Below are 11,427 nucleotides of genomic sequence, written 5' to 3' on the forward strand. Positions count from 1 at the left end.
TGCCATCTGATAATGGAATTTCTTATCTGTCATTAAAGCTTTTGAGAAAAATCACAAATTTTAGACTTACTCATACTTTCGGCAAAAGATTTGAGTTTTACTGTTATACTTGAAAAGGAAATGTTTATTTTCCGGAATTGTATACGAGCTGAGTATTTATTTATTGAGTTATTTCTTGTACCATCTTTATTATATTATTATGAACTGTTACTGGTTATTGGAGTTTGACTCTGACCTTTATCCCAGCTCGTCACTACTTTCAATCTAAGGTTAGGTTTGTTACTTATTGAGTGCATGTGGTCGGTTGTACTCATACTACACTTCTGCACCATGCGTGCAGATTTTGGATGCGGATGTTGTTGTGTATGACAGAAGCTAGCATTGAAGATGTACCTGCATTCCAGTTACAACTGCCTCTTATTCATGATAGCCCTAGACTTATAAAAAACTTGTTTACGCGCATTCAGACAAATGATGTATTTATTTCATACTAGCTTTGTATACTCTAAATCTTAGAAGCTCATGATTTGTACTACCATTCCTTGGGAATTCTTGTATAAGAGTTCAGTTGTATTAACATTTCTTCTCTTAATAAATATCATTTGAACTGGTTTATTGTTAACTGGCATAAGTAGCGGGTTGAGTTAGATGCCCTCACGGCTAGTTGGATTTTGGGTCGTGACAGAGTCATTCATGCAAAGTATATTATATAATGCAAGAATTATACAATCCAAAAAGAAACAGAACCAACTCATATATTCATGCACTACACACATATATTCATGCACCTTGAATAGCAAATTTCGATGGGAAAAGAACTACTTATGCAACATATACATGTACTGCTAGATTATCCACTCCAATAAATTAAAACAGACCCAACTCAGATGGAAAGTATATTGTTAATTTAAGTCAAGTAAACACCATAATTAATAGCTCTAGTTCCATTGATCCAACATGTATACTCATATGGAGAGTAAGTACATGATATCAATAACTAGTATTTCACCTAGTGAGCTTACAATAAATTTATCCGATATGGAGGAAGACCTAAAATCGACGTGTAAATTTATACTCACTTGAAATTAATAGTGGAAGACCATAGAAATATATTTCTATTACCACTTAATCATGGTTGCATTATAATTATAAAATTGATTCAACGTGTAAACTCAGATGGAGAGTCAATACATGTTATCAACTACTAGTAATTATACTCAGTAAGTTCAAAATAAATTTATCTGATATGGAGAAAGACCTAAAGTCAACGCGTAAAGTTATTATCTCACTATAATAGATAATGGATACCATAGGGGTTAATTCCTATCACCATTTAATCACAACCATGTATTTTCTTAGAAAATTAAATTTCAAAATTCGAAAAAATTACCGATTAAGTATTTTTAGGAATTTAAAATATGACATACATTCCAACCATATGTCAATTCATGTTAAATCAACATGCATCATCATGTTCCAGAGTTAACAAAAATAAGACTGACATAAAAGGAATGACTTTTCATATCCAAATCACATTTTTAATCCCGCAAACCGCAAAACATAACCCATCTAAACGATTATAACCTACTGAAATACGACGTAATTCACTGCAATGTAGTGGGTTTTTCTTATTAGGTCATTTTTGATGGACCTACCTGTAACGACTCGACCGGTCGTTTTGAGTATTACAACCCCGTTTCTCCATTTACTGCTTATCCTGTGTTCTATTATAATTATATGTAAACGACCCCGGAATAGAGTTTTGATGATTCCAATAGTTTCGTATGGTAATTTTGGACTTAGGGACGTGCCCGAAAAATTATTTGGAAGTTTGATCGGGGAGTTGACCTTTTGATACTGGGGTCGGAATCTGATTCTAGAAATTGGAATATGTCCGTTATGTTATTTATAACTTGTGTGCAAAATTTGAGGTCAATCGGACTTGATTTGATAAGTTCTGGCATCGAATGTAAAAGTTAAAAAATCTTAGTTTCATTAAGTTTGAATTAGGGTATGATTCGTAGTTTTAGCATTGTTTGATATGATTTAGAGGTTCGACTAAGTTCGTATGATATTTTAGGACTTGTTGGTATATTTGATTGAGGTCCCGGAGGCCTCGGGTGAGTTTTGGATGGTTCACGGGCCAAGGCTAAATTAATGATCTTCATTTATGTTGTGGTCAGATCATTATGGAATAAGGTAACGAGGGATCACCCCGTGTATGTGCATGATAGGGTGGAACAATGATTTAAACGCTTAGGAATAACTCTTGGCACGTTCGAGGACGAACGCATGTTTAAGTGGGAGAGAATGTAACGACCCGGCCCGTCGTTTTGAGTATTACAACCCCATTTTTCCATTTACTGCTTATCCTATATTCTATTATAATTATATGTAAACGACCCCAGAATAGAGTTTTGGTGATTCCAATAGCTCCGTATGGTGATGTTGGACTTAGGGACGTGTCCGGAAAATTATTTGAAAGTTTAACTGGGGAGTTGACTTTTTGATATAAGGGCCAGAATCTGATTCTGAAAATTGGAATACGTCCGTTATGTCATTTATGACTTGTGTGCAAAATTTGAGGTCAATCGGACTTGATTTGATAGGATCCGACATCGAATATAGAAGTTAAAAATTCTTAGTTTCATTAAGCTTTAATTGGGGTATGATTCGTAGTTTTAGCGTTGTTTGATGTGATTTAGAGATTCGACTAAGTTTGTATGATATTTTAGGACTTGTTGGTGTATTTGGTTGAGGTCCCCAGGGCGTCGGGTGAGTTTTAGATGGTTAACAGATCAAATTTGGATTTAGAACAATTAAAACTTGTTGCTGCCTACTGATACAATTGCACCTGCGGAAATTGGTTCGCAGGTGCGAGCTCTCAGAAGCGAGCTTGGTTTCCCAGAAGTGGAATTGGCTTGGAAAGGGCAGGGGTCGCAGGTGCGCACGCATGACCGCGGAAATGGACTCACACATGCGATGAGTTGATCGCAGAAAAGGAAGTGAGAGGGGAGGGGCCTCATCGCAGAAGTTGCTTGGGTTCCGCAAAAGCTCCGCAGAAGTGAAATAAGCCACAGAAGCAGGGAGGACCTCGCATCTGCGAGACCGGAGATGCGGTTAGGTACTCCGTAGAAGCGGAAACGCTGGGTAGGCTACAAAAACAGAAGGGTCCAATATTTTTGTCATTTTGGACATTCCAACCACGGTTTTGAAGCGATTTTCAATGAGAATTCACGGGAAAAGCTTGCGGTAAGTCACTTGTGATCATTGTTAGTCTATAATATTGAATTATCATCGAGTATTCCAAATAGATTACGTATTTTTGAGGTGTAATTAGAGGATTTGGGCCTAGGGATTTGAAAATGAGATTTGGGGATTTGAAGGTCGAGTTGTTGTCAAAATTTGGTAAATTTGGTTTGGTTGGACTCATGGTTGAATGTGCGTTCATATTTTATAACTTTTGTTGGGTTCTGAGACATGGGCCCCACTAGCGATTTTTGAGTGTAATTTTGAATTTTGTGGGAAAATTAATATTTTAATATAGAATTAATTCCTATAATTTGTATTGAGTGAATCGAATTAATTGTGACTAGATTCGAGTCGTTCAGAAGTTGATACGCGTAGAATGGAATTTCTGAAGCATTGTTTAGCTTGCTCGATATTGGACTCGGCTTGTTCGAGGTAAGTAACACTTCTAAACTTATCGCTGAGGGTATGAAACCCCAAATTATGTATTATGTGATTTGTTTGGAGGTGACACACATGCTAGGTGATAGGCGTGTGGGCGTGCACTATAGAAATATGTGACGTAATTGATTCCGTGAAATTGTATAGTCAAATAATCTTAGCATTTTTCATGTACTTTCATGTGTTAGAGAAATTGAGCTAAATATCATGCTGAGCCTATATGCCGGTATTATTGAGACCCACAGAGGTCGTATTGCTGTTGAATTATTTGTTGAAATTATAATTTCATACTCAGTCATATTCATTCATTGCATATTATACCTCAGTCTTTGTTGCTATATATATTGATACATCATATCATCATTTTTGGGCTAGTTCATGGCATTGTGAGCCCAAGAGAGTGGAGAGATTGATGACTGAGTGAGGCCGAGGGCCTTATTGTGAGGTTATTTATACTATGGCACGTGAGTTGTTCGTGCAACACGTGAGTTGTCCGTGCGAATCCAGATATTTATACTATGGCAGGTGAGTTGTCCGTGCAACACATGAGTTGTCCGTGCGGATCCAAATATTTATACTATGGCACGTGAGTTGTCTGTGCAGATTCAGATATTTATACTATAACACATGAGTTGTTCGTGCAACACGTGAGTTGTCCGTGCAGTTTATAGCGCTTGGGTTGAAGGAGCTCTCCAGAGTCTGTACACACCCCTAATGAGCGCAGGTACCTACTAAGTGCGAGTACCGAGTGTGAGTGCTGAGCGGTTGGGAGGACTGAGTGACTGTGAGGACTGAGTGACTGGGAGAACTGAGTGAAATGATACTCTGAGAGTATGCATATGGTTATATTACTGAGTTGCATGCACACTTGACATACATGTATAAAGATGCATTTTTTCTCATACTGTACGATATTGCGTCATTCATGACTTCTCCTACATATTGACATGCAGGCATAGAGATGTATTTTCCTCATGTTATTTAAAAATAAAATAATTATCTGTTGAAAGTTTTGGGAAAAATCATAGTTCTCAAACTTACTCATAAATTGGTGATTTCGGTAAAGGATTTGGGTTTTCATTGATATATTTGAAAATCAAGACTATTTTTCTGGAATTGTGAACGACCTGAGCATTTTATCTCTGAGCTACCTTTTTTATTACTTCTATTATGTTGTTATGAATTATTGTTGGCTATTGGTGTTGGACCCTGACCTTTGTTCCAGCTCGTCACTACTTTCAACCTAAGTTTAGGTTTGTTACTTATTGAGTACATGAGGTCGGTTGTACTCATACTACATTTCTGCACCTTGCGTGCAGATATTGGATGTTGATGTTGCTGTGATTGACAGAGCCTGGATTTGAAGATGTACCTGTGTTCCAGTCGTAGCTGCCTCTTGTTCATGGTAGCCTTAGATTTATAAAAATCTGTTTATGTACTTTTCGAACAGATGGTGTATTTATTTCATACCAACTTTATAAATTCTAATCTTAGAAGCTCATGATTTGTACTACCCGTCCTTATGGAGTGTATTAGAGTTAGTTATATATTAATTGAATAGGATTGTTGTTATTTGGCTTACCTAGCGGGTGAGGTTAGGTGCCATCACAGCTAGTTGGATTTTGGGTCGTGACACCACCAAATTTCAGGCCAATTGGAGATCATGAAATTCATGATGACTATTCGGATTAATTGCTTTAGACAAATTTAGAGATTAAATCAATGTAATTTGTATTCTTTCCATATATCATATCAAGCTAAATCATATCGTGTAATCATATTTCAGATTCAACACAAATAAAACTGATATAAAAAAAATAATTTTTTACATTCAAAGCTCATTTAATCGGATAAACTGCTTAAAACCCATCTAAATGACCTCGAAACTCCCAAAAATTATGTGATTCACTTATAGCAGTGAGTGTTTCTCATCAAGTTGTTTCCGATGGACTTACCAAATTTCAGGTGAATTGGAGTTCGTCAATATCATGACCTCCAAATTTATGACCAAATCCGGAGAATATCTGTTTTAGGCATTTTCATGGATGAAAATAAATATGATCACGTTTCCATTCTCCTTATAATTATACTATGAGTTCAAGACATATATTATGTTCTTCCTATTTTTAGGATACATAATACCTCATTTTGCAATAAATTATCTTTTTATTAAATACACAAAAATCCAAGATATTGTATTTTCCCCCGTTCGACGAAAACTTCAGTATCTCTTCTCAATGGATGGAGTTGGTGTCACTAGTACCCAAAGATAAAATTCTTTTTCTAGTTAAAACCTCCACCACTAGTGTAGATTTATCAAGGATAATTTTCACATGGTACATTAAGCACATTTCAATGACTCAAATAAATAGATCATTTTGGTAGATCCTATTTATTAATCATAATGCTCATTCCATGAATTCACATAATTACACATGTATAAAACTATTAAGAATTTTTCATGATTCCAAATAAATAAATCACCTTGGTGATAACCATTTATTAATAAAAAATTCTTAACTTATGTATGATATTATCTCACACTGCTAGAAATTCGGCAAAAACCGACCAAGGTCGACCGACCAACTTTGGTCGGTCAAAAAACCGACCAAAGTTGGTCGATTTTTCAAAAAATATTTTTTTTTTTTACGAAACCGACCAATATATATATATATATATATTTTACGAAATCGACCAACTTTGATCGGTTTTCTTTGGCGCAAAAATGCGGAAAATTATTTTTGAGTCCCGCGAAATTTATGTTTCAAGAAACCGACCAACTTTGGTCGGTTTTTTAATTAAAATAAATAAAAATTAATATTAAAAAAATGACCAAAATTGGTCTGTTGATTCGGCGGATCATTTAAAAAAACCGACCAACTTTGGTCGGTAATTTTACTTTTTAATAAAATCGACCAACTTTGGTCGGTTATTTTCGTGCGAAAATACAATTAAAGAGTATAAATAAAATAAAAGACAGTCTTAAAACAAAATGTACCAATGGTCTAGTGGTAGAATAGTATTCTGCCACAATAAAGACCCCTGTTCGATTCCCAGATGGTGAATCTTTTTATTACATAATTAAAATATCGACCAACTTTGGTCGGAAAAAACCGACCAACTTTGTTCGGTTTTTTTTGTAATTTTTTTGTTTTTTGAATTTAATTGACCGACCAAAGTTGGTCGGTAATCTCCGACCAACTTTGGTCGGTATTCCTTTCCGACCACAAAAATACCGTCCACACGTAAATGATCGCGTTTTGATCGGTTTTTGGCCATTACCGACCAACGTTGGTCGGTTTTTTTGGTCGATTTTTACCGGATTTTTAATAGTGTCACATGTATAAAGTTATTAAGAATTTTCAATGATTCCAAATAAACAAACCACTTTGGTTATAACTGTTTATGTAATCATAAATTCTTATTTATATACTATATTATTCAAATATGAGAGAATAATGACCACATAATTAGAATTAATGCCATCCAATTATAAATGGTTACTGAGCAACGTCCAGAGGCTTAAACAGAAACCTTAATATTCAAGCTCATTGAACGCTTATTCTAATTTCAAAGTCACAAGATGCAAATTCATTCTAGGCCACGCATCCATAGAAAAAGTGCAACAAACAACCAATTAAAGTTATCAACAGTGCTAGCAATCCTTGACTTTTACGGCGGATGGTTGTTACCCATGATTGATAATATATTATATTGTGTTGTATTGTATCGTTTTATAAGTATAATATTTGGATAGATTGTATTGTTTGTTATTGTTAAATAATATTTCGCTGTTTGATTTGACTGTATCGTACTGTACTATAACTTATAAGTTTACTAAAATACCCTTAATTATTTAAATATTAAATTTATCCAGAATTACGCATAAAAATAATTAAAAAAAAAATCTATTTCTACTAATTTATCATTAAATATGTCTCATAAATAGACTAAGCAAAATTCATGCAAATTCTAACAAAATTAGCAATTTTACGTTGGAGTTAAAAATGGCAGGAGTTATAATGTTGTTTAACTATATTTTATTTAAGATTTACTTCTAAGTATCCTTTAATTGCATTTAATATGAAATTTCCTCTTTAGTTAATGGTCATATGTATGCATATCCTCTTGAAATCTGCAAATTGCTAATGTTAGCTAGTGGAGAAGCAGTGCAGTCGATTTTTCTTTTCCCATGTCCAATGACATGATTTATTGTTCCGAAAGAAATGGGACGAAGATAAAGTGGGTTATAGGTGGGAGATTTGGAGTTAAAATATAACAAAAGGTAAAGAGGTAAAATAGAATTATGGAGTAATAAGTTAGGGCATAATTAGAAAGAAAAATAGGAAACAATCCCCCTACACCACATCAGTTATTTCAAAAAATGAGATTTTTTATTGTTCTGCAATAATTGATTTAACAATACAATACAATCAATTTTAATGAAACAATCAAAACAAATATTATTTTGGGATAATAATACAATACGATACAACGAAAAATAACCATTAAAAAACTAAAATAGTTTCTCTCCCCACTTCTCCTTTTTTTTTTTTTTTTTTTCAATATCTCAGATATAGTCATATAACCAAGAAAATAAAGTAAGGTGAATCTTTAAAAAACAAAGGCAATGTCGATGCCGCCACCGGATCTAATCACAGGCAACACCTCTTCTGCTTTTTCTTTCTTTGTTAATTATTATATGCCCATCAACAAATCAAATTACAAGCGCAAGGTCAACAACATCTATAATGTTTGCCGCCGCCGCCATATTAAATACATCAAGCAATTCCTCAATCCTTTTCTTAATTAAATATCAAGAATACGACATAACCCGTTAGATAGGAACTAACTGACGAGTGCAATCGATGGCTTTAATTTCAGCGACCGCTCATGTAATTGTATATAATTGCACAGATACACACACATATTTCATGTTATCTATTTAGACGCAAGTAGAGTCTGATATCGATTGATGAAAACTAGGTATAAACAGCAGAAACAAATAGTTATGATCACTTGCATGTGATGTAGACAACACATAATCACAGATTTTAATCAAATATAAAAATCGATACTTATCTCTTGGAGCGTGATCGTGATCGTGAAAAGAGCCTTCAAGTGAGAGCGAAAACCGTCTACGAGATCATCCTCCAACTCCACAGTCTTCTACTGTGTGACCCGAATAATGCCCGAAATTAGCAAAATTCGTGTGGGCGAATTCCTCCTTGGAAAAACCATGTAGTAAAACCATAGCATCCTTATGGAATAAGACCCCTTTATATAGACACAAGTTTTAGAGTTTAAACTATTTTCTTAAACCTGTTGAGTCTTCCTTTTCCACCAAGAAATATGATTCCATTTAATTCCTAATTATTCGGGCACAACAAGGACCACAGTATTTAATTAACGAAGCTTCTTATTATGGACTTAATTCGAAATATCCGAATTAATACTACCATAATAAATTACGAATTATTCCACTAAAAATTCGTAACTGCACTCCTTAGTTCAATTTCGAAATTCCTCCATTAAACCTCATTTAACTCCACATGCTAATATTCAGATATTAATCAAATAAATTAAATTACTGACAATTTAATTCATTGATTATTTTTATTAGATTTTCGCTTAACTTATATCATGTGACGGATACAAAATTCACCTGCAGGGTTTACACATGAAAACTTATAAGTTTTCATAAAGGTGTATCATCAATCTCTAGACCGAGACATGGATTCCTTCAACTAACTATTACTTCGCCGATGTATATCATCACTGTCCAATTTACCAAGCATAATGACCCACAAAAGAATCTCGCCTTTTAATAAATTAAAACAATAAAGAATATACGCAACTAATAATAATTATATCAAAATTAAGAATATAAGTACGTTTAGTAGCTAGAGAAGTTATTTTATTAAGTCAGTATAAAATACTTATCTCTACTTGGTCCGTTCAATACATACAAAATGTACTAGCACAAGAAGTCAGAATTAAACTATTTTCATAATCAAGCTAAATTATATTTAATCACGTGCTACAATCATTCCTGATGGTTTATCCAATTCCATCATTAGATCGTGAACATGATCTTTATACTTATAAGAATCGATGATTTAATCTTCCGTGTATAAGCTAAACTCTATGAACTAAATCATCTACTATATAAGTAAACGACACAAACGAGTATATGATTTATTTAAAACTTTATTAAAATTAAATAACAATTATTCCATAATAAATATTATATCCACACCAAAATCCATGGTTAATAGTATATATCCCAACAATCTCCCATTTAGACTTTTAACCATGACAATTATTAGAATATCTACCATATCTAAATGCTTGGTTAATAATATATACCCTAACACTCTCTGATAGTCCGAGTTCGTTGATAGACAGGGGAATGAAAAGAGGAGGATGAACAATTGTTGAAAAAGATCAGAGGAGTTGATAATGTGAATGCTGAATTTAATGACCTAGCTACGGCGAGAATCTATCGGAAACAACCTCTCTACTCCATGGAAATAAGGGTAAGGTATACGTATACACTACCCTCCCCGACCCCTTACTTCTGAGATTTTACTGGGTTGTTGTTGTTGTTATGGCGAGGGAAGCTTCCAAGAAAGTAGACAGGTGATGGAATAATCTTTTATTCGTCCGGAAGTATAGAGTTTTGTCAAATCTTATTCCATCACTCCAGCAGCTTAACGTAGTCATGTTCTATGTTCCTGTACTTTTCCAAATATTAGGGTTTAAGAGTAATGCTTCGCTTATGTCAGCTGCTATCACTGGCTGTGCAACTTTTATTTCAGTCTTTTGTACAGATAAGTTTGGCAGGAGAGTACTCTTCTTCTGGGGTGGCATCTTCATGTATATATTCCAAACAGCAGTGGCAGCTCTTATTGGGGCAAAATTCGGAAATGTAGCAGATTTGCCTCTTTAGTTTGCAACTTTAGTAGTTGTTGCATCTGTGTATTCGTGGCTAACTTTGCATAATCATGGGGTCCGTTAGGATGGTTGGTTCCGAGTGAGATAACTTTGCAAATATTTTTGGAAAGCTGTACTCAAGTTCCTCGAGAAGATACAAACACATGATCAACTATACTTTTATTATGGTGTAGGGTCGAGTTATGGGAAGGAGTCTAATTAAACGACACATGGCAAGTGTAAGGTTAAAAAAACCAGAATATGAAATATAAATACCGAGTGTGAGAACCGTTAATGAATAATGGCACAAAAGAGCCAATAATATAACGTTAGTGGCATGAATACATTCCATTTTTAACGGGTGGCATACATAGATATGCCATTTCTTATAGTTGGATAGCATATCTGAGCCTTTTTCCGTAAATCTAAATTGAAAATTGAATCTTTTGATTTTTTAAAGATTTGTGAATAAGAGGTGGTCCTATAGCTCATAGAAGAAAATTGATAAAATAAAAATGTGAAGCCTAAAAATGACTAATGTTGAGTTAATATTTTAAAACAAGTTGTTATTTGTTAGGATGAATGAAAAAATAAAAAATAATTAATAACAACTCATTTAGGATATATTTTGTCTCTACTATTTCATCATTGTTACGTCAAGTTACCACTTTTATCAATCTGAGTCTTAATACTATTAAGAACTTTTTCAACTTAAAAAATAATTCTTTTAATATGATGAATTTAGAAAAACATTGAGTAAGCTTTCTTTGTCTAATAAGTTGTTTCAAAAACATAATAATT

General features: G+C 33.9%; 1 pseudogene; it reads left to right on the plus strand.

Moving 5' to 3' along the window:
• LOC117277706 (sugar transport protein 12-like) overlaps positions 1 to 10,794 on the plus strand; it is a 30,529-nt pseudogene extending 19,735 nt beyond the window's left edge.
• The last annotated feature ends 633 nt before the right edge of the window (positions 10,795 to 11,427 follow it).

The sequence above is a fragment of the Nicotiana tomentosiformis genome, chromosome 10 (assembly GCF_000390325.3).
Source record: "Nicotiana tomentosiformis chromosome 10, ASM39032v3, whole genome shotgun sequence".
Classification (NCBI taxonomy): Eukaryota; Viridiplantae; Streptophyta; class Magnoliopsida; order Solanales; family Solanaceae; genus Nicotiana; species Nicotiana tomentosiformis.